Source organism: Hemicordylus capensis, chromosome 11, assembly GCF_027244095.1.
Source record: "Hemicordylus capensis ecotype Gifberg chromosome 11, rHemCap1.1.pri, whole genome shotgun sequence".
In the NCBI taxonomy this organism is placed as follows: Eukaryota; Metazoa; Chordata; class Lepidosauria; order Squamata; family Cordylidae; genus Hemicordylus; species Hemicordylus capensis.
This window is the reverse complement of record NC_069667.1, coordinates 3,182,572-3,203,246: the sequence shown is the minus strand read 5'-3', so window position 1 is coordinate 3,203,246 and position 20,675 is coordinate 3,182,572. Positions and strand designations below refer to the sequence as shown.

Genomic DNA, 20,675 nt, shown 5'->3' with positions numbered 1-20,675 from the left:
GCCCTGTCATAATCTAAACTCAGCCATAGTATTTAAGATGTTGATGAGTCTTATTCAGAATATTTATTCTCCACCTTTCAGCAAGATGAATACAAATAGCACTGCAATCCTGCCCCCCTTTCTTAGAAATTCCAGTTGCACAACTTGCTTCCATGTTTAGGGGTCAAAGCATTAAGAGACCCAAACAGCTAAAGATCAGGGTAATGGCATGCATTAATCTGCGGAATTAATAGCAACAGCAAGAGTATTGCAAACACATAACAGGCATCAATATAATTAACTGAGCAACATAAACTAGCTTTGGTACTCATGAGTGGAAGGAATTCTTTCCCCCTGCAACGCCTTGAGAATGATACATGAAAAGCATCTGCAATTTCCATTGCAAAGCATCACAAAGTCAACTCGGTGGATGTCACTTTGCTAACACGATTCTCTTTATTGAGCGTGTTAATTAATAATGACAGCAAAATGCTTCTTCGTTCCAACTCTACAGAATACACAAGCACACAGTTACAGAGCCTCAGCCCTACAACAATGGATTAATCTGGGCAACCATTACTCTTTTTGTTACCTGACACATGTTCAGAGTTGATTTTACGGACTGAAAGGAGGCCGTTTGGGGACCTACATCTGAAAAGCACTTCCGAACACAGGAAAACACCGTCACAAAGCTGAGCAGCACTAAACCAACAGAACCCAGATCCACAAACCAGAGAGCAACACGTCATACCTCCAGTGCTGCTAATTCAAAGGACTTCCCAAAGCCGGCACAAGTGGCATAGCCTCCCATGAGACCATGCTGCACAAAGCCGTACATGATGCAGTGCTTCTGGTTTGTACTGCTTTATCCAGCTGAGCAATGGAATACTAAGACTGCCACTGCTAACTGGGCAAAGAGGCAGCTTTGAAAGGGATGATCTTCTCTTATATTTGGCAGAGGGAGATCAACTGGCTCTACCAGCCCAGCATGGCATCTCTCCAGAGGCTGTGGCTGTCTTGTGTTTCTCCTTGGATTGGGAGCCTCTTTGGGAAAGAGAACTCTCTTCTCAAACTGCTTTTTGTTTGTTGCTGTTGAAAAGCAGTATATAAATATTATTATTATTATTATTATTATTAGTAGTAGTAGTAGTAGTAGTACAGAATCGGCAGTGGGGAGATCTGGGGGAATCCCAACTGGGAAAAGCTCTAAGCATATACAATGATGTACCAACCACTTGATGCAAAAGGCTGTGGCTACCGGAAGCTCAATGGGGAATGTACACCAATACCGGCGAAAACCTGAAGAATGTGTCCAGAATTTCCCAGCCAATCCATGGAGTCTTCAAGAGATGTTGAAGAATATACAGAAGTGGGCAAATGCCAGCCAAGCTGTATACACACTGGCCTAGCCATGTACATATTTCCCTCTTGGGGATGATTCATTTTGCCCGGGCAAAGTATGAAACTGATGCGAAAGCTACACTCCTTAAAGAAGAACACAGCAAGCAGCCTAATGAAGAACCTTGATCCATATCTCGCTCAGGAATGTCTGCGCTGACAGACAGGCTCTCCAAGGTGTGGAGAGCTGGTCTGGTGGTAGCAAGCATGACTTGTCCCCTTAGCTAGGCAGGGTCTGCCCTGGTTGCATATGAATGGGAGACTAGAAGTGTGAGCACTGGAAGATATTCCCCTCAGGGGATGAAGCCTCTCTGGGAAGAGCATGAAGGTTCCCAGTTCCCTCCCTGGCATCTCCCAGATAGAGCTGAGAGAGATTCCTGCCTTCAACCTTGGAGAAGCCGCTGCCAGTCTGTGAAGACAATACTGAGCTCAATAGACCAATGGTCTGACTCAGTATATGGCAGCTTCCTATGTAAGGTTTCAGGCAGGAGTCTTCCCATGCAGATGCTCCTCCACTGAGCTGTGTCCCCATGCCCCAAGGGGAATATCTTACAGCACTCACATTGTCTCTCATCCAAATGCAAACTGAGGCAGACCCTGCTTAGCAAACGGGGCCCTTCAGGCTCGCTACCCCAAGCCCAGGCAACATATGAAGCCCCCCTCAATCAATTTGTATCCTTTGGCATGCTTTGACGATTGTTCCCATTGACCAAGCAATGTGACAAATTAACACGGCCAATCTGTGCGCATTCCTCCTCACCTTCACTGGTGATGATGCACATGCTCCAGTCAACTCACGCTGACCTCAACATATGCGTCTGGGCACTGGAACTCCCGGTGCCCACAATGATGGTTTTTTAATTATGATACTCCCACGAGAGTAACATAGTAGATGCAGTCTGCAGGATTGAGCTTTTCCCTGGTTCAAAGCTCCGATGCTGTTAAAATTCAACACCATGCTGCTGAACATCACACAGCTTGTAAAGTCACAGCTTGAGGAATGATGTACCAGGAAGAACTACTGGAATAAAACTTTGGGTAATTGCATGCATCAGATGCATAAAGTGTTATCCCCAGTTGGACAAGGTATCTCAGGGGGGAGGGGGCGCGAGGAGACAGTAGCAGCAGCAGGGCCAAATATACCATCTGTGACAATGCTATGTAAAGGTTATGTAACCATGCATAAAAGTACATGTCAGCCTTTCCCTGTAGGCTCATACATATACACAAGTACGCATGCACATGTGCATGCATACCAACTGAGGATAATAATAATTATTATTGTTATTATTTATTCGATTTCTATACCGCCCTTCCAAAAATGGCTCAGGATGGTTCACACAGAGAAATAATAAAAAAAATAAGATGGAACCCTGTCCCCAAAGGGCTCACAACCTAAAACTAGACAATACTTCATCTACGCACAAAACAAATCAGGGAGTGCCCTCAGCTCAGTGGCAAGGCAGCTGCTTTGCGTTCAGAAGGTCCCAGGTTCAATCCCTGGCAGCACCTCTAGGTAGGACTGGGAAAGACTCCTGCCTGAGCCACTGTCAGCCAGTGTAGACAATACTGAGCTAAGTGGACCAAGGGTCTGACACAGTATCAGGCAGTTTCCTATGTCCCTAGTCTACTAGGATGACATCCCGCATCAGATCACGTAGACTCTAGGGAACATGTACCAAAATGAATGCCTGGGAATGCCCACGGAAGCACAGTAGTTCCTTCCAAAGCAACCAGTGCATTTCAGTGGGCATTCCCTGTCATTCATTTTAGCGTGCCTGACACTAGTCTACCATAAGACTTCCATGCAGACAGTCCTGGGTTCATTGGAGCTAGATGGACTAAAGTCTGACTCAGGGTGAGCAGAACATACAGCTGACGAAGTGGACGGTAGTCCGTGGAGGCTTATGCTTCAGTCTTTAAGTCTTCATGACTCTGCTTTTGCTGCAACAGGCTAACTGGGCTAACACCCTCCATACACCCCAGAAACTGGGTAGCTACACAAAGTTTCTTGTTATGCACAAACTTTAGAAGGAACAAAGCACTACCAAGGACTACTGGAACAGAACTTGCAGTAACTGAAGGTATGCAGAGGCAGGGTGGTGTAGTGGTTAGAGTGTTGGACTAAGAGCAGGGAGACCCGAGTTCAAATCCCCATTCACCCATGAACCTCACTGGGTGACTCTGGGCCAGTCACATCTCTCTCAGCCTGACCTACCTCACAGGGTGGTTGTGAGGATAAACAGGACCATGTACACCACGCTAGACTCCTTGGAGGAAGAGTGGGATATACATGTGGTAGATAAATACCCACAGAGAGCTGAGAAGTGCACCGATTATTACAACTCCATACAGACCAGTGGCTTTGACCCGAGAAGTCTCTGGAATAAATGCAAAAAGGCAAGCTATCACTGTATCATCTGTGATGATAAAAAACCAAACACATTTAGGATGCACCATTTTGTAAATGTGATGACAGAACCTGAAATAATGTCTCAGGTTATCAGTACATTGTATGTATGTATGTATGTATGTATGTATGTATGTATGCAGCACATTTCTACACTGCCCAATCCAATGGCTCTGTGTGGTTTACAAACTAAACACAAAATATAATCATTCAAAAATCAAACATAAAACCATAAAATCTAAACAATTAAAACAGTTAAAACAAAACAATTTAAAACAGTTTAAAAACCCTGGAAGGCCAGACCAAACAAATAAGTCTTATGGGCTCTCTTAAAGGCTGATAATGTATTTAAACCACGAATTTCTGTGGGGAGAACGCATTCCACAACCCAGGAGCAGCTACAGAGAAAGCCTGGTCCTCAGTCACCACCAGATGCGCTGGTGGCAGATGGAGACAGACCTCTCCAGATGACCTCAACATGCTGTGGGGATCATACATTTGCAGTTAAACATCCACAAGAAGTCTGAATTGATTCAAGCTCAAATTAGAAGGCTGGGTTTTTTGGTGGGTGTTTTTTAAAAAAATGAAAACATATGCTTATATTCTTTAAATCCTAAAATCTAAACAGAAGGTGCCAAATTTCTGACTGGTAAAGGTAAAGTTGCCCTGCCAAATCAATGTTGACTCCTGGCGACCACAGAGACATGTCTTTTTCTTTGGTAGAATACAGAAGGGGTTTACCATTGCCTTCAGCAAAATTTAACAAATTCAACTCCCTCCCCCCAAAAACAATAGAATCTGAAATCTTACTTTGAGAGGAAGAGGAAATGCAGCACATTCGTATCAATTCGTATTTAAACAAAAGCTTTGCACTTGTTGAATCCTAATAAAGAATTATTCTAGTTTGGCTCAGGATTATTATTATTTCCCTAATGAACCAACATAACTGCCTGGGATTTTAATCGGACCACCAGTTGCTGGACAGCAAACATAGGAAGCTGCGTTATACCAAGTCAGACTCGTGGTCCATCTGTTTCAGTATTGTCTACACTGATCAGCAGCAGCTCTTTAGGGTTTTTCAGACAGGAGTTTATCTCAGCCCTAACTGGAGAAGCTGCCAGGGATTGAACCTGGGACCTTCTGAACGCAAAGCAGATGCTCTGCCACTGAGGTACGGCCCCCTCTCCAAATGGTAAGGCATGGCTATTGCCTTCAAACCTACTATGGACATCCCAGAATGCATCTGTGCAGCTACTACTGGAAATAGGACTGAATGGTCCACTGGTCTGCTCTGTACGTACTCAGATGCCAGAATCAGCCCTCATGGTCATTGCTGAAAAGAGGTGTCCGTTTGCAGAATCTCAGTTGTTTTGTTTGTTTTTTAGTTTGTTGGGTGCTCACTTATGCAAAGCATTCACGAGTAAACAAGAAGAGAGATTTTCTCCACTCCATGACCTGCTATTTTAAAATTGGTTTTCTATCAGACCCATGCAAATCAAAGATGGGCCTAGCAAATGCAAAGATGGGCCTCCACACTGACTCAAGATTACAAAAATGGAAGGGAGGGGCAGGACAGGCAGGGAGAGAGAGCAGAGGAAGGGAGCCAGAACTCTGAAATCAGTGCAAGAATTCTTATTCATTTATACGATTGATACCAAAGGAGCTAATTGAGAACTCAAAAATTATAGGCGTTCATAAATTAATTTTACGAAAGCATCTCTCTCTTTTTATTCTCAGGCAACAAGACGACAAAAGAAAGATTTGGAGAGACAATAGGGCTTCAGTTTCACTCAGGAATAAATATATAAAAGCAGAAAACAGCACTGTGTGTGCTAAAGCAATGCTTACAATTATAGCGGTATTTTAGCTGCTTTTTTTAAAAAAAAGATGCACTTGGAGCCATTTATGTGGCACGCAGAAGCGCAGTCCCACCTTTGTGAAAATGTGGTGGTAGGGGAAACAGGGGGAGGCAAGTCTTATTATTTTAATACACTAAATTGCTCCCTAGCTTTAGAGAAGAAAGATTCACAAGAGGTACAAAACCATATCCCGCATACAAAATATAATTGAGACCCTGGAAATCCTGAGGTTTAGTCATAACATACAAATGAATTCCTTCAAGAAACAGGCACTCGCCTTATTATGTTGAACATCTGGGTTTCGCTGTAAGACACAGTTCCAAATTTGGAGCCATTTATCCTAAATGTCTCTGAAAGGTTATGGCATCTTTTGAAGATTAATGCAGAGGAAAACTAAACATGGCCTGGTGTGGATTGCGCAGTATGGGGACACTCTGTGATATGCACAAGCGAGGGCTCATTAGCTGCATTATACAAAATTCACATCATGTCTTGATCCCCCCCCCCAACACCAAATCATTAATTCTACTTTAAAGGAGAAAAAGGAACCTCAGGTCTTGCAGAGGAGCATGGATTTTCAGAAACAGTTTTGGAAAGCCAACAATAGTTAGGCTTTCAAAACTATGGAGCAAATGTTTGCCTCTTGCTATGGCTTCCACAGCCAGATTCATTCCATTTAGGAGTCACCCGAATGGTTATATAAGGAGGCCCTTGACTGCCACATGGGTTACGTTCCACAATACCACCGTGAATGCTGAGACTGCAATAACTGAAACCTTGTGCTATGAGAATGATGGGGTGAGGTTGCTCGGAACATATGTACTAAAACTTTTTTTTAAACTGGGGATGGGGGGGGTGGGGACCATAACCAGAAATAAAAGAGGAGTACAGCACTGTGTGCCATTGAGTTGGTGTCGACTCCTGGCACCCACAGAGCCCTGTGGTTGTCTTTGGTAGAATACAGGAGGGGTTTCCCATGGCCCTCTCCTATGTAGTATGAGATGATGCTTTTCAGCACCTTCCTACATCGCTGCTGCCCGATATAGATGTTTCCCATTGTCTAGGGAACACACCAGCGGGGATTCGAACTGGCAACCTCTGGCTTGCTAGCCAAATCATTTCCTCACTGCGGCAGGAGAAGGCAATGGTCAACCCCTCCTGTATTCTACCAAGAAAACCACATGGCTCTGTGGTTGCCAGGAGTCAACACCGACTCGACAGCATGACCTTTCCTTTCCTTTAACAGCACTGTACCTTTACCTCTCCAGTAATGACCTCCCAAAACAAAATAAACCCTCCAAATTCCACAAAAACACAGTCCAACATGGCTCCACATTGCCTCCAGAAGTGCCTACAAGCCAGGGCGGGGGGGCGGGGGGTAGACACATAGCCCAGGAACTGTGAATGGTGAAAATGTACCCCCACGATTACTGAAACCGGGTATATATAACTGAAAATACGATCCAATAGACTTTTTTGTGGTCATTGACTAGCTGCAAGTATATTAGATCACAAAATTGCAAAAGTAAACAAAACAGAACCAGCGTAAAGTATAACTGAACCATGAATAGCTGAAACCAGGAACGGAGAACCCACAATCATCAAGGGCATCCTGTCATAGGAACCTAGGAAGCTGCCTTCTACCAAGCCAGACCACTGGTCCATCTAGCTCAGTATTGTCGACCCAGACTGGTAGCGACTTCTCCAAGGTATAGTGCTGTACTTTCTGCACTGGCACATTCCCCTTTGCCAGAGAAGGCCTGACTCCAGAGGTTCTCAAACTTGGGTTCCCAGAAGTTGCTCAACTGTCAACTCCCATCATCCCCAGCCAAAATGCCCAAAACATCATTCTGGGTGGGGATGGTGGGGTTTGTAGTCCAACAACCTATGGAGACGCAAGGTTGGGGATGCAAGCTTACTTACTGTTGAGTAAGCCCCTGCCTTACTCAACAGAAAGAAGCAGGCCAAGACATTAGTGCAAAAGCAGAGACTTCACTATCACTCCTACCAGAGCGTAATGGTAGAAACCACACAATCCCAGGCAGCAGGGATTGCCAGTGGACACTTGGATTAAGCACCCCAAAACTCAGCTTCTTTCTTAAAAGTATCTGCATTCCACCTCTCAAACATTATGTCCAAAGCAAGTCACAAAATGAATTTTTTAAAAAAGCCATACAATATCAACCACCAAACACACAATACTGCTAACTACTGGAATGCAAAACATCGCCAACAGAGAGGCAGGGCTCAGAATGGAGAAGGTTTGGCTCATAAATACAAGACAATGGACGCCAAGGTAGTCCCCAGTTCGGTAGTTCAGCTATGCTAGAGTTCTTCATCGCAAGGCTCAGGGGCCAGTGGCAGCCTCCATTGAAGCTCTAAGTGCAGCCCTCTAACTGAACGCTCTGCAGAGTCACCCGGGAACCATGCAGGGATGACCATTCTCACTGCGCAGTGCTGCACTTTGCCCAACATGCCAAAGGACTCTTTTAAGGCAGACGGAGTGCCCTTCTAGAGCCTCTAAACCATCCTGGAAGATGCCACAGGGTGCTGGGACCGGCTTTCCCTCCTAGAGCTCTTAAGAGAAGGCTCCTCCTATCTTGAAGGGCCCTCGCAGCACAGAGAATAGTATGCTACTCCGCAGAGGTCAATGCAAAGGGAAATGACTCTCACATTGAAGGTTTTTTGCCCAAATGGCGCCTGCTTGAAAAACAGCAAAGACCATCCATTGGTGCTACATTTGAAGCAACATATTGCTCTTCTCATACTAGCAAGTGAAATGAGGAGAGTTCATATGCTAACAAAGACCGGGTTTGCAAGCAGAAGGGGTATCATTGCACCGTGGGCTAAGCAAGGCCGGATCCTGCATCTATCCCCCTTTGGCGTGATGGAATCATGCAGTGCAGAGCACACACTGCAACATCCATTTGATAGATTAGAACTCTGAGTCAACATTCTGTTTGGCTGTTTGTTTCAGGTTCCGCTTCTTTTTCTTTTTGCAAAATAATTCCATTCTGCTCTTAAGATATATTTAGCACAGGTTTTTAGAGAGAACTTCTTCAAAGATTTCTGTAACTCATGAAATCCATTTCCTTGTGCAGAGGAGAATAAATTGCTACTTAAAACTTTCTCCCATTGTCTATTTGCCTGCAATTTCCACCTCATTTACCTCTTCTTTTTGTGAGTCTGCCCTTTTGTTTAGTCTTACTTTTGGCGTTCCTTTAATTCCTTTTCAGAGATACCTGACACCTTTACATTAAAACTCACAATACATATCATGTATGTGTTTCTATTTAAAAGGCAGTTTAGCACTAAGGGCTGCAGAAGTGAGAGAGATGAAGACAAGGATTATTGCCCCCCCCCTTTTTTTAAACCCAAGGAGCATTCTGGGAAAAGTATTTCTCGAGTCAGAGTGACTGAGAACTTTGTCTATGGCAGGAATGAGAGCATTAAGACTTGGGAGGGAGGAGAGCAAGTGGTGCCAAACATGAACCATCCCCTTTGCTAAGCAGGGTCCACCCCAGCTTGCATTTGAATGGGAGACTACGTGCAAGCGCTGTAAGATACTCCCCTTAGGGGATGGGGCCATTCTGGGAAGAGCACCTGCCTGCTTGCATGCAGAAGGTTCCAAGTTCCCTCCCTGGCAGCATCTGCAAGATCAGGCTGAGAGAGACTCCTGCCTGCAACCTTGGAGAAGATGCTGCCAGTCTGTGTAGATTATAGTGAGCTACATGGGCCAATGGTCTGACTCAGTAGAAGGCAGCTTCCTATCTTCCTACTTCCCTAAGGGGCCTTTGAGGTTTCCTAGCCCAACCCCCAGCTTGGTGCAGGAAACTGCTACAGAGCCCCTGATGGATGGCCATCCAGCCACTATCTGAAACCCTCTGAGAGAAGCCCACCACTGCACCAGATAGACGGCTTCACTCTCCAACAGCTCTTCCAAAGTTCGTACGCAGAGCTGAGACAAAAAAATTAGGGCAGAAGGAGTGGGTTGGCAGCACTAACGTTTGGTGTAATTTTCAGAACAAGATTGTTTTTTCTTTTCTTTTTCATATTTGGCTTTCTCTACCAACAAAAAACCCACAAACCACCCTTTCTTCTGTCCTGATCTCCTAGAACTGTCCCAGCTGTTGTGCTTTATTCCCTAGGCAGGACAATCTGCCCATTTTTAGTTTGCTTTTAATAAAGGAGGAAAGGGAAAAGAAAGAAGAACACAAACACAGAGCCAAGACAGTCTGTGCTGGGTGTCACCATCACATGCAGAATCATGTCATGTTTTAATATAAAAGCAGCCCTGCTAGATCATCGGACCCAAGGCCTCTCTTGTCTAGCATCCTGCTTCTTCCAGGGGCCAAACAGATGCCTCTGGGAAGCCCACAAGCAGAGCACCATCCTGCTCTGGAGGCTGCTACAGTCTCTCCCGTGACAAAGGCCAGGGATGCCCAGGACCTTGAACAGCTCCCAGGGCAATCGGTCAGGACCACGGTCAGCACTATCAAGCCAATGCAAAAGCTGGATATTGGAACAAAAGGGGAAGTTGCTCCAGCAGCGTCTCCTCAGCGGCCTATAATTTTCCGTTGCCTGCTGCTTAGACTGGGTGACTTGGCCCCACCCCTTCCCGGAGCACGCTTTGATCTTTAAATCAGCCTTGATCGATTTCACAGGCACCTGATCTGGCAGCACTGGGGGGCTTCAGTCATGGAGGGAAGATTCCTCTGAATTGGAGGATGTTGGCAGGGCTGTATCCTCAGGTCTGAGTGGCGGTATGGATTGGTGTTTCTCTGGTTCATCCAGTGTGGGGCTTCTCAATGGCAGGGGATCTGTAGGTGCCTACGTCCTGGCACCTTCCAATCTGACTATTCTCCCAGATGATCCACCCCACCCTCGACTCCAGGTTTATGAGAAGTGTGAAGGCAAAACCCCTCTGATGCAGATACTCCCCAGCAACTGGCATTCCAGAAACTGACTACAACTGAACATAGAGGATCCACATATTTATCATGGGTAAGGTTCTGATAGGCACTTCCTCCTCCATGGATGTGTGTGTCTAATTCCCTTGTAATGAGGATAGTCCTGCTAGAAAAGACCAGAGGTCCATGGAGCCCAGGATCCTGCTTCCCACAGTGGCTAGCCAGATGTTTCTGGGAAGACCTCATACAAAATCTGAAGGCAGTAACCCTCTCGCGCTCTTTCTTCCCAGCAGCTGGTATTCAGAGGAGACTTGCCTCTGAACTTGGAAGTTCCATGTAGCCCACAGCATGACTATCCCTGTTCTCCATGAGTTTACCTAATGCTCTGTAAAAGCCATTTGGAGCATGACCATGTCTTGTGCAGTAAACTCCATCAATTCATTATGCATGCTGTGGAGAAGTTGCTGCTTCTATCTTGCCCCAAATCAGTGGCCAGCTATAAATGTCTCTAAGGTATGGGCCTCTTCCCTGCCCTCCAACCCAGCAAGCAGGATTTGTCCACGATCTGTCATGAATTAGACAGTGGTGGCTCTACTTACAATCACACTTGGACCGTGTGTGTGTGTGTGTGTGTGTGTGTGTACACACACACCCATCATTCCAGCTGGGAATACAACCATTGGATCACTACCGATGAGAGCTTGAAATTTGAGGGAAGGGGGACTTGATTTTCAATCTACTTCGCTAAATTTCTACTAATTGCTTCTAACATATTTCCTCCACCAACATCTTCACAGCTTAACGCCTCACAGTCATTCCTCTGGGAGTTTTTCAGAAAGAAAATGAAATCTAAATACATTCCAGTGATGTAATTGGGATTGGCCTTTGCAACTGATACTCCCTTCCCCACCAATCACAGCTTTAATCAAAGTTTTAAGATTAATGAAAACCAAGCGAATATGCTGAAGTTCTATAAATAGTTTTAAAAACCAATACATTGGGTAAGGCACATCCCAGCCGACTCTTTTATAAATAGCATGGTGAGAAAATACATTGTTTTATTATCCTTCCTAATTTAAATTTTCATCCCCCCCCCTTAGGAATATCGGACTTGGGTAGATATTGGGTAGAGAGGTGGTCTAAAACACTCTTAAATAAATATTAAAAATACTTCATTCATAAGACCATTTAACTGGCTGAAACATGTGACATCGCATGTAGAACCAATGCTATTGTTGAACGACAACGCCATCATCCCGCTCACAATTTTGCTGGATGGAGAGCCAAGACTGCCAACCCCTGCACTAATCCATAGTGCATCTAAGGCTGCAGCCATATATACAAATACCCACTCATAAAAGGTGCATTGTGGTTGACTTAGTAGGTTATGAGCAGTTGAGACACTGGCTCAATGCAGATCTCTCTCTCTCTCTCTCTCTCTCTCTCTCTCTCTCTCTCTCTCACACACACACACACACACACACACAGAGTTCACACTCCCTTCTTTGATCCCTGCGAAGGAAGGAAGATTAGAAGCTTCCACTTCACCCAAAGGTGGCAAACTATATATAGTGTGCTGTTAACTAGAAGCAATCTTCCAGTCTCCTTTCCCTTGAATGCCAGCAAATGGGAGGAGAGTGAGTGCAAAAGCCTGAAGCTCACTATTACTCACTCCCAATCATCTGTCGGAATGGAGATCGGGCCATAGCTCAGTGGTAGAGCATCTGAGGTCCCGGGTTCAATCCCTGGCAGCATTTCCAGATAAGGCTGGGAGAGACTCCCGCCTGCAACCTTCCAATGGCTGTTGGCCAGTTCAATGCATTCCACGACCGTTTGGAAGGGACCAGTGCATTTCAGTGAGCATTCCCCTCATTCATTCAAGGATATCCTGACAGCAGCTCACCGTTGGATTTGCATGCTGACAGTGCCCAGGTTCACTCCCTGGCAGCATCCTGCCTGAAACTTTGCCAGAGACTCCTGCCTGAAACTTCAGAGAGCCGCTGCCAGTCAGCGTAGACAATCCTGAACAAGATGGACTAATAGTCTGACTCAGTCTAAGGCAACTTCCTATGTTTCTCTAAGCCATGGCCAGGGAGACCATCTGAAGGTAGCAAGGGGGCCAAGGCCACTTTGGATCTGGCACTCTCCTTGCATGGAAAAATCACACACAACATCTCAACGATTTATAGCACAACACAGTTTTGATGGTAACGTCACCACCTATCCGCCCGCGGCCACCTCTCATGGCATTATTAAACTGGATGGTTTTCTTCCAGCATCAACTTGGAATATTTGGCAGCATCCACCTCAGGCTCCTGCTTTCCTTACTTACTCCCCAGAATGAGATATCATAAAACAGATTCAGAGTTCTTTTGCAGATTTCTGTGCAATGGTGTTTTCATTCTGACAAATCTACCCTTGGCTTCTGCTCCATATTCTCATTCTCACCCAGATATTTCAATCAAGAAGAACTGGAAAAGTCAATAGCTGAAGTTCCAGTGCTCTGAAGTTTCCCAGGAGTTATCCGTTCAATGCACATTAAAGAGAGTTCCTTCAGAAACCTCAGTTCCCTCCTCTCTAGAGGATATCCGTGCCTCCAGAGGAACTCCTTAATGCAAACCCTGAAGAAAACCACTATTGTTCTTTTATTTAAGAAAGAAAAAACAACACTGTAAGTAAGTTTGTTACGAAATGAAAAATATGAAGAAATGAAGCAAATCTTTAGAATATCCTCAACCAATAAGGTCCACAAGTCACAATCAAGAGAGGAAGGGAGGAGCAAAGTATATTTAATGTATTTGAAATATTTATACCAAGCCTTTCCCTCACACAGGACCAAGGTGGCTTGAAGGCTGCTTATCTCAACATTTATATTGTGCTTTTCAGCTTACTGTTTCAAAGCGCTTAGCGACAAACAAAGAAAGCAGATCTTAAGCAGCCATCCAAAGGCCCAGAGAATATTTTGTTTTTATATTATATTTGTACGCAGACCCAAACTTCAATCACTAGGAGATTACAGGAACATAAAACAAACTGAAACAGAAATTTAAAACCTTAAACAATTTAAAAACACAAGTTAAAAAAGCTTGGTTGAATAAATGTGTCTTTACTGAGACTTTTAAAAAGTTGTCATAAATGGTGAGGCTCCTATTTCAGCAGGGAGCGCATTCCAAAGTCTCAAGAAAGCAACAGAGAAGGCCCGTCATAGGAACATAGGAAACTGCCATATACCGAGTCAGTCCATTGGTCTATCTAGCTCAGTTTAGTCTACACAGACTGGCAGCGGCTTTTCCAGGGTTGCAGGCAAGAATCTCTCTCAGCCCTATCTTGGAGATGCTGCCAGGGAGGGAACTTGGAACCTAGATGCTCATCCCAGAGCGGCTCCATCCCCTAAGGGGAATATTTTACAGTACTCACACATTTAGTCTCTCATTCAAATGCAACCAGGGTGGACCCTGCTTAGCTAAGGGGACAAGTCATGCTAGTGGCAACTGCAGATGAACCTCTCCAGATGATCTCAATGGGCAACAGGGCTCATAGTGAAGAAGAAGAAGATCTTTTAAATACCCTGGGCGTAAGCTGTTTAGGGCTTTATCGATTAAAAACAAAATACCTTGTATTTTACCCAGAAACTTATTGGTAGCCAGCATTGTTCTTTAAATACAGGAGTAATATGGACTCTTCAAGATGTCCCAGAGACCAACCTGGCTGCTGCATTCTGTACCAACTGCAATTTCCAGACTGCGTTGAAACCCACATAGAGCACATTGAAGTGGTCAGGTTGGGAGGGAAGAGTGACCCCATTCGGAACCGGCAGATCAAAATGGCCTCCCGAGTTCCGACCCCACACAATAGGCACCTCCGTCTCATTTTGATTCAGTCTTTGTTTGTTATCCCTCTTCCAGCATCCCTCATCCAGCATACTGATCACACTCTGAACCAAATCTCCTAATGATCTCTCCCAGAGGTTTCATGTCGCTGTTAAAGAGCATTGGAGACAGAATGGAGCCCTTGGAGGGCACCATATAAAAGTTCATGTTTGGAAGAAAAACAGTCTCCAAGTGACACCATCTGGAATCTGCCCGAGAGGAACAGTGCCAAAGCTGCACCTCCCAATTCTCTCAGATGGCCCAGGAGGCTACTACGGGCAATAGTATTGAAAGCCACCGATACTGAGAGAAGCTTTCACAATCTCTACCAGGCCCTCTAAAACCACCCCACTGCCAGACAGTACAAGCCATGTTGGACAAGGGTCAATAGAACAGGTGGCAGGCCGCACCGCTCCAAGCAGCTTATTCACATCCTCAGGAGTTGCAAACTGAAACTGACCCAACCTAACCTAAGAGGAGTTGCTGGACACCTCCACATTAGACTCTGCAATAATTGTGGGATCTGAGTCTAAGCCGGCCCAAATACAACAGCTATTATCTGCAACTAACACATATGAACCTCCTTGGCAGGGAATTCCAAAGTCTAGGGGCTGCCACCTAGAAGTCTCTGTCCTGGATGCTCACCAACCGAATCTCAAGAAGTGTTGGCTGAGACACCTCATGGAGTAGGGCCTCCCTCAACACTCTTATGGGACAGGCAAAATCACACGGGAGCCTTTCACAATCAAAACGTGTATGCTACGATCCAAGCAGAGCAAAACCACCAGCAGAAACAATTTTACAAAAAGCTAGGTGGTCAAAAATGAGGCATACCATAAGCCTACCAGGACAAAAACAAAATTGCCTGGTTTCTAACAACCAGGAAGGGGTCCAGCCCAATCTCCCCATGCAATGAGTTCCAAAGTCTGGGCACCACTACAGGGAAAACATTCTCTTGCATACCTGCCAACTGTACCTCCAATTGTGGGGAGAGATGCAGCCACATATCAATGAACTAAATCGACTGAAAGAATCATTCAGGAGGAAATCATCCTTTAGGAGTCCTAGTCCCAAATTATTTAGGGTTTTAAAAGTAATGGCCAACACTTGGTTTAGAAATGGACTGGCAGCCAGTGAAGCGAACCTACTAGAGGTTGCAGGGGCTTAGCGTCCATTGGACAAGGGGGTGCATTTGTACCCAGGCCCAGAGGGTTAAGGGACCCCACAAGGCTCTACAGACCCATGGCCATGGTGTGATGTTGCCCCCCAAACATTCCCCCCCCCCGCTCTAGCTGCTCAACTCCCAATCATGGCCAGCGAGCTGTTTCTCTTTTTTCAGAGAGGGTGGCAGCGGCTGCTGCTGAGAAAGGAAAGGGTTAAACCATGCCAGGGCTTGGTCCTCCTTCCTTGAGTGGTGCTCTTCCCCCGCTTGGCAATTCAATGCAGAGTTGGCGAGGGAGCAGGAAGGAAGCATGGCCACAAGGATGGGAACTGGAAAGGGGAGCCAAACAAACCACCCTGATCTTCTGTGAATGTGATTTCTTCCCTCAGAGGCCAATGTGTGTATTTCTCCTTCTCACATTCATAAACCGTGTGTGTGTGTGTGTGTGTGTGTGTGTGCATGCAGTAGTAGGCATATATGTTAAAAATGGTTCTGAGCTAGGGGAATATGTGTGCACAAGTATGTGTGTGAAAGTGTATGCATCTGTGAAGAGGGTGTAATATTATATGCACAGAGGAGAAAGGAAGGGCATGCTAAGACTCTTGTTTTCATCATGTCCTTACAATTTTTCTGCAAAAAAACACATGGGGGGCGGAGGAACCAAGAAGACAGGGAGCAGGGGGGATCATCTTCACTTTTTGTCCCTAGGCCCACTCCAACCTTGCTATACCCCTGCTAGGTTGCCCTTCAGAATGAAACTGCCAAGGACAGCAATTTTAATACATTGTGACTGGGGATGATGGGAGTTGTAGTCAAACAGTTGGAGAGCCTCTGGTTGCTACCTCTGCCTTAGAGGGCTGCTGTTGGTTGCAGGTAAGGATGATAGGAGTTGTAGTTGAATAACAGCTGGAGAGCTTCCAATTGGCTATCTCTGAGTAATAGGATTGTTTTGGTAACAAGCAGATGCAAGAAGCAGAAGTGTTTGAGATAAACAACTCTGGCATTGCTTGAGTCCTGAAGAAATAATCTCCTGAGGAAAAGCAGCTCCGACTGGCCTAGTCCCCTGCCCTTGTGCTCCCCACCAGGAGATCAGGAAAGCAGAAAGAAACAGAGGCAGAGAACCAGTATGGTATAATGGATAGAGGCTTGGACTAGGACAAAAGGGACCAGAGTTCAAATCCTTCTTCAGCCATGCAACTCACTGGGTGACTCTGGGCAAGTCATTTATCGCTCAGCTTAACCTACCTCACAGGGTTGTTGTGAGGATAACTATAACCGTGTTAAGGTTATGTAACTACATGTAAATATAGTTATGTAATAGTTATTCAAAGTAAATATAGTAAATAACTATAGTAAATATAGTTATGTAAAAGCTATTCAAAGCTTTTGAACTTTGGTGCTGGAGAAGACTTTTGAGGAGACCATGGACAGCCAGGGAAAAAAAAGAATCATGGAACAAATCCATCCAGAATTTTCACACGAGGCACAAATGGCCAGGCTCAAACTATCCTACTTCAGACACATAATGCAAAGACCCAGCTCCCTTGAGAAGTCCATAATGCTGGGAGAAGTAGAAGGAAAGAGAAGAGGACAACGAGCAGCAAGGTGGATGGACTCGATGACGATAGCAATGAATGCACCACTGAGAGGCCTTCAAGGCCAAGTGGAAGACAGGTCAGCCTGGAGAGAATCCATCTATGTGGTCGCTAAGAGTCGACACCAACTTGACGGCTCTCAATCAACCAATCAATCAATCAATCAATCATCAGTCATTATGTAGTCTGGGCTCTTTGGAGGAAGAGCGGAATATACATGTAAAAAGAGACTGCTGTTGCTCTTTTAACATGTTTCAGAATTTAGCAGCTGACAGAGTCTATGGACCAAACTATATACTATTACCCTTTTTTAGCTTGAAAAGCTACTTTGGGGGAGACGATGATGAAGCACCAACAATGGGAAAGGGTGAAGCACACCCTCTCAGTGTTTTCTCCTCCCCTCTTACAAAATGGCTTTTTGTGCTTAAAAAAGAAAAAAAGGACTGTTGGCTTTAAGTCACAAGTAACGTGTCGTCTGATTTAACGTCACCGTAATTGTCACCATGACCCAGACCAAAACCAAAATCAATCATTGGACATAATGTAATTCGAACCTACTTAATCTACTTAGATCAGCTGCAGATCTAACATACATTTTTAATCATACGGAATAATAAAATGCTGCTTACAGGAACAGAGAGAAATGAATGTGATTCTAAGAGGCAGAAGAACTGCAGGTATCAGTGCTTCAGAGATAAAGCACAAACAGGGCAATTATTCCCCGACTCTCCCCTTTCAACGCGAGGCTTCCAGGCATGCCAAGGTCAAAAGAGAGAGGAGTAACACAAAGGTTTCCTTTTCAACAGGGACACACAGGAAAAGCCTCACATTATAATGGCCAAAGACAGAGACCGCAAAAGCCTGGCAAAGAGGAACGCACAGCTGATGCAGTGACGCTCATAAAGAACGGCATGAAATTAGAAAAAGTGAAGTCAACATGCATCTTGCTCAACAGAATTCTCTCTTCGCTCCCAGAGTCCTGCTGAGCACCACTGAATAGAGTGCAGAGACATTTCAATCTGCTTAGAATGCATCCTCTCTTCATCAGCAAATGGAACTGGAAAGTGTGGGGATGAACCTAAGGGTGCCCAAAATTAGAGACCCTTTACTGCTTTATTAAATTCTTCCTGCAAACCACCATTTCCCCCCCACTGGAAGGCACCAAGGAACGAAGTTGTTCTCGGTGCATTCCAGGATGAAAACATGGCAGCTTTTTAATGCTCCTGTTGAATGTATTAATAAATTACACACACACACACACACACACACACACACACACACCATGGCACATACAATACATGGCAGCCTTCCACATTCCCCAAAGAGTCCCTCTGCTACCACCACCACTTCCAACGTGTGATAAGCCCTCCCCCCCAAAAATTGTTGTCAATTCTGCCCTTACTCCAAACCCTTTTCACAGGGGTTCCCAACCAGTGTTCCCTCTAACAAGGATTCCCAGATGTTGTTGGCTACAACTCCCAGAATCCCCACCTGCAATGGCATTTGCTTGGAGATTATGGGAGTTGTAGTCAACAACATCTGGGAATCTCTGTTAGAGGGAACATTGTTCTCCCAACCCCTATGCTACTCCAGAGGGGTACTTCTGTGGTACTCCAGATGTACTACAACTCCCATTATCCCCATCCACGATAAATTGTAACTGGAGGTGATGGGAGTTGTAGTTCAACAACATCTGGAGTACCACCAGTTAGGAACCCCTGCTTTGGAATGTTCATTCCCCACACAAATCAGCAAATACCCATCATTCTCATTTGTGAATTGATTGATTGACCGATTGATTAAGTGCCGTCAAGTCGGTGTCAACTATTAGCGACTACATAGATAGATTCTCTCCAGGATGATCTGTCTTCAGCTTGGCCTTTAAGGTCTCTCATTTGTTAATAATGTAGCAGAAATGCGGGGGGACCTATTCAGATCAGCTTGTTCAAAGCACCCTCAGACATCAGAGAAGAGAGAGATGCGTGCATTAAGTAAATGATAAGCATGTCAAGAACTAGAGACTCTAAATATAAACTTAGGCTTCAGGTTCTCACAACTGTCTGATGGGAACACGCTGACCTGTTTAAGTAACATACATTTATTCCTGCTTCTACCAGCACCACTTCTTGAAGGAAAGCAAGACTGGGGCAACCACCAAAATGCTGTCATTCAGGAGTGAACACGCATGCAGGAGACTTGCAGACTTACCAAGCAACCATGCCTCAGTAAGGAACGTCCATGGGCTCATTCAGAAGCATTCCTTTTTCTCCTGCGACTCTCTGTCCCTTCTCGGAAGTTCTGTGCAAGGAACACGGGAGACCTGCAAGCAACATTCATGGGAGACGGAGTGTGAGGAGACAGTAGGTCTCTGGGCTAGGACTACATGATACAGTCAGTGGCTGGAAGGGGCATACAAGTCACGGAGGGATTCTGGCACGACGAAATGGCACACGTCTGGAATCAGCCACTCACCAAGCGGCCTTGCGGTCAGTACAAACGATTCCCAAACAGGCAAGATTGCTGTTCAGGCGGGGAGGGGGGTCTCATTCTCCCTGCTTACTTTAAAACTGATTATCAACCTCTGATTGATTAAATGGCCAGACTAAACTATTTTTAATCCACTGAAAAGTCACATGCAATTAACTGAAGAATCCTTTTTTAGGAGTTGCTTATTTTGAATATATTTTTATTTAAAACAAAAAGACATCAGGTATGTCAGGTGCCATCTTAGCAGAGGCAACTCTCCCTCCCCTCACTTTCCTCTCAAGGGAACACCACCACTAGGACCAGTGCCCCCATCCCATATATCTCAAAATTAACCCACCATAAAGCTGAAATCCTCACCCTGCTGAATTTCTGCACCAGACACTAAATTCTGTGTGCAAGGTGAGAATCGTCACCAGAAACAGACACAAGAGGGAGCATCTACGGTACATGCTATAAGATCAGTGATCTTCTGAAAGAAGGAATAGCCTTTACAAAATTAAGCACTTCCCCTTAAAACAGTGTTCTTCGCGGTAAAGTCTAGGAACCAGGCGTGGCCCGCAACCATCCTAACTGTGGTTTCCTGACTAATTGTTTATTGGGCTTGTGCGAAGCTTTGGCCAAAGCTGAATACTCCGCACAGACCCCCTGGCACCATATGGAGACAACCATTCTCACAGTCCAGTGCTGCACTTTGTCCACTGCCTGGCGGGCGGGTGGGGGTCTCCTCTAGAGGAAATGGAGCCCCCATGAGCCCCTGTGCCATCGTTGAAGGCATGCACAGAGTGCTGGGAAGTGTAGTCCTTTCCAACGCTTCCCTCCTCGGGCTCTCAAGGGAGGACTCCGTCTCTCTTAAAGCACAGCACTAGGCAGGGGTCAGCAGCGCAGGGGGAAAGGGCTCTCACCTTGAAGGGTGGATTGGGGGTTGTTGGTGTGTGTGCGTGTGGTTTTCCTCCCCCTGCCAAAGTGGCCCCTGCTTGAAAAATAGTGAAGACTTTTGCCTTAAAAC

General features: G+C 45.4%; 1 protein-coding gene across 5 annotated transcripts in view; it reads right to left on the bottom strand.

The window, feature by feature from the left end:
• Window positions 1-20,675, bottom strand: part of NEXMIF (neurite extension and migration factor) — a 287,314-nt gene that overhangs the window by 117,500 nt on the left and 149,139 nt on the right. For 3 of the 5 annotated variants that reach the window (XM_053273242.1, XM_053273241.1, XM_053273240.1), the window contains exon 2: window positions 19,391-19,502. The exons of the other annotated variants lie outside the window; for them this stretch is intronic. The gene's annotated coding sequence lies outside the window, so the exon portion shown is untranslated. The remainder of the gene's footprint in view (window positions 1-19,390; window positions 19,503-20,675) is intronic. 5 annotated transcript variants of the gene reach the window in all.